This window comes from Orbicella franksi, chromosome 4 (genome assembly GCF_964199315.1).
Source record: "Orbicella franksi chromosome 4, jaOrbFran1.1, whole genome shotgun sequence".
Lineage (NCBI taxonomy): Eukaryota > Metazoa > Cnidaria > Anthozoa > Scleractinia > Merulinidae > Orbicella > Orbicella franksi.
Genome location: NC_138148.1, coordinates 712,484 through 716,425, shown reverse-complemented (window position 1 = coordinate 716,425; position 3,942 = coordinate 712,484). Strand labels below are relative to the sequence as shown.

At 39.2% G+C, this 3,942-nt stretch overlaps 1 long non-coding RNA gene across 1 annotated transcript; it reads left to right on the top strand.

Moving 5' to 3' along the window:
• The first annotated feature begins 414 nt into the window (after nt 1-414).
• Nucleotides 415-2,751, top strand: LOC145484556 (uncharacterized). The gene is made up of 3 exons (XR_014049029.1): nt 415-2,065; nt 2,472-2,506; nt 2,648-2,751. It is a non-coding gene; the product is annotated as an uncharacterized LOC145484556 (long non-coding RNA).
• Nucleotides 2,752-3,942: the final 1,191 nt, after the last annotated feature.

Here is a 3,942-nt window from a genome sequence, read left to right as displayed (position 1 = left end):
GATAAGCATTAAAAATGACACTAAAAGCCGAGATGGAACCTTTTTGCTCATGAATGACGTAATTTACGTCATCCATGAGCTTAGTAGGCAGTCGTGACGTAACTCCTAAAATGTTGTTTATTCTCGGGTTGCGTTATCGTTCACACTATCGATGTTATTCCTATAATTTTTTGTAAAACAGCTATATTTCCTTGAAATACAAATGGTTTGTTTCATTTTATTCCAGTACGAAATATCGCATTCCAAACTCACATCTTGTAAAAGTATAGACCTGTCTCAGAAACGGACCGGAAATTGTTTGAAATCATCAGGTGTTTAATTTTTTTAGTGTTTTTAGTTTTTGTGTTTCGATTCATACGTTCGTCCTATTATTACCATGCTGACTCGTTTCATGACAGTTTACCTTTGATGCAAGGGAATACACGAAATATCATTTATCTGAACTGCGGAGAAAGATATGATGACATGATTGATCATTGCAGTCAAAACCTAACAGCCTGAAAAATATTCATCTGTGACCAGCTCCCAGTTGGCTTGATATTATAAAAGAATAAAGGAATATCACAGCTGAATTAAATAAAACGTTCTGCTCACAGTAGTCACTCTAGTGTAATTCGCTCAACAAAATTTTGAATTTTGAATCTTGAATTTTGCATTTTGAATTTTTTTTCCTTGATCCGATCCGTGATCCGATCCGTGATCCGGTCCGTGATCCGATCCGTGATCCTGTCCGGTCCGATCCTGGTTTTGTCGACGCCGAATCAAAACTTTGCTTGTCAGATAGAGATGATGCATATCAGCTTCAGGAATTTACGCTTTACAGACTTAAGCCAGTCTAACATAAGAACTTGCTATGGAACTGCTGTGTACCTTTCAATGTTTTGAATTGTATTAAATTCCATACGGATGTAACTTTAATAATTTAGAAATTACTGTTATGGTTTTAACCCAACCAATTCCAAATATTCATGTCATTGGTATCTATCGCTCGAAACCTAAAGTTACAATTTCACAGTTAATTCATGCTCTTACTCATCTTCACAACTCAGTATTAATAGAACCTACAATTACAACTGTACTGCTTGGGGTTTTCAATATTGATCTAATGTAGGCAAATACAGAACAAAAAGGGTAACCCGAAAACACTGACCCATTCGTGGCTCAATCTGGCTATGGAAGATATATTTTTAGGCGGTTTATTCTTGTTTGTGTCTGTTATTAGGTAAAGTCTGCGTCTGAGCCAAGTGGCCCATCAGGCCGGAGCTTATCCCGGTTTCTGTAGCATGAAGCGCCTAGGAGTATTTCTACTCCCCCCTGGATGGGACGCTAGTCCATCGCAGGGTTACCCCCAGCATTAAGTTCGCCGGTACCCATTTATACACCTGAGTGGAGAGAGGCACTGTGAGAGTAAAGTGTCTTGCCCAAGAACACAACACAATGTCCCCGGCCAGGACTCGAACCCGGACCGCTCAATCCGGAGACGAGCGCACTAACCATGAAACACTAACCGTGTCTGTTATTCCACTGAGTAAATTGTGACGCCTGGGACAAGTTCACGAGCCCACGGGAGGATGGGCTGAACAAAATGGCAGAGGGGAAAGAACACAAATTTCGAGGCTTCCCGGAGGCACCCCGTACGCGTCTTTCTTATACTCTATGGCCACAGCAAAGGAAATGGCAATGTGTAATTATATAAATTGCACTCGAGCCTGAATCCAGGTCTCCCCATTTGCACAATGTAACGTTCGCAATTTCGCCGTCACGAGTAATCTATCAGACAAGCAGCAACTGAAATATTTTTTATTATTTTTATTATATTTTGGGGGGTGGTCCGTAGAGGGGGTCCATAGGGGGAGTCCGTGGACCGGTCCATAGATAGTCCGCGGACCCGGTCCGTAGTGGGGGTCCGCGGACCGGGGGTCAGTGTTTTCGGGTTACCTGAACAAAAGGCTCTAATGAAATATCTTATAACAGACAAAGGATACACTCAGTTGATTAACCAGTATACTACTGACTGCCGTACACCGATAGATCATGTACCACAAATTATGTGCACAATCAGTGGGTGATCATCAGCCGATTGATATAAATTTCCATGAAAGCTGAATATGTTTCACTATGTATATCATACGAGATCATTAAAATTAATTTAGCTGAAGGTGAAACTTGACATACCAAATAAGTGTCTAAATGTATCAAGCAACTATTTGAATCACATGTAGAAAACAGTCAGAACATTTATTGGCAAAAACAAAGAATGGTTTGAATTTCCTGAGTGTGCTTTTTATGTTCCTAAATTCCTAGTCCTCATAGAGTTTCAAAATATATTATTACATGTAACTCTACCAGAATTTGGAGATGCTATATATAAGAATAAATTTTCAGGTTAAAGGAATTATTTTAGCTCCAATGTTTCTTGAACGAAAGCATGCTATTTATAACTAGCATTTTCTTTCTTAAACCCTTTCCAGGAAAGCAAGAAATATCACTTGGACACCACATTTAGGTAAGTACCCTATTTTTATTGGGGTTGGGTACAGGGGCAGGGGAAAGGGCAGCAAATTAAAGATCTACATGTGTAATGTTTCTGCGTTCATTTTTATACCCTTTTAAAATATGTCACTATTATCTTTATTGTGTATTGCAGGTGAAGCAAGTTGTACTATTGTGCATATGCAAATAACCCAGAGGAACACTGTGGTAACAACTATAGTATACTATAATATGCAAGTGACAGTAAGCAAATGTTAATAGTAACAACACCATTACTAATGCTATACGTGTTTATCAGCTGCCAAAAATAATAGCAAAAGACTTCATAGAAACCGGTTTTAACAACACAAGTCACCCTTAAGACTTCATGGAATTAATCTGAGAATTACAGATAAATGTGGAATACTCCTACTTAGGAAGGGAATAAGATGCTTTTAATACTTGTGTTAGCTGCCACTTGAGCTGTCGAAACTCATTCTTTACAAAAGACATTGGTCACAAGTACATAAAATGGCTCTTCAAACTGCACACCGTAAATCCTCGAATTAGCGCCCGGGGCGCTTATTTCATATTTAGAACAACTCTACAATGATCAATTCCTCTTCTCTTTATATTCAACTACGTTTTCTACATTCATCCAACAGGCCATTTCCGAGTTGCCTTTTGCCTCTGTGTCAAAACGAGTCTAAGTACAAAACCATTCATATGACTTTCGCCTACAGGTTCATTAACTCATTTTTATGTGAAAGGTTTAGCACGAAGACTCGTTTTGAAACGGAGGCAAAAGCAAACATTCATCCACGAGCTGCTCACAGGAGCCTTTGATTTTAAAGACAGTTCAGCCGACTCAATAATGAAACCCTTTCTGATTATTCTCCAGACGGTGGTGATGAAAAACAAAATGTTGATCATTGGCTGGGTCGAAGGGCAAAGTTGTATAGTTATGATGATAACAAGAACAATTTATAGAGCGATTTCCGTACGACCTTGAAAACACTGGCGGTTTCCCCGAGTTTCGCAATCTGTTTCATAATAAACGGAGAGAACTATATTCGATTAACCCGAGAAAGACTTCGCGCCGTTAACTCCGTTCGCGAAACAAATCAAATATTGCTTCGTTTTAGTTCATCTAGATGATACAGAAATCGTTCCAGTATCTCCATCATCAGTTATTGGCACTTATCAAACTATCAATGCACTTGATTATAATACTGAGCTATAGTGAATGGTTTGAACCCAGGGGTATCAGTAGTTCGTACCGATGTAGACCTGATATAGCGATGCGACCTATAGTGTCATTCTGTGGGTCCCCTACGTATCAACTGTCTAAATACTTGACGACCATACTACAACCCCTTACTGACAAATCAAGACGCAAACTATAATCTACGGAGAACTTTATTGACGCTATTAAGACAGTACAGATATCTGACGACTACAAACTTGTGT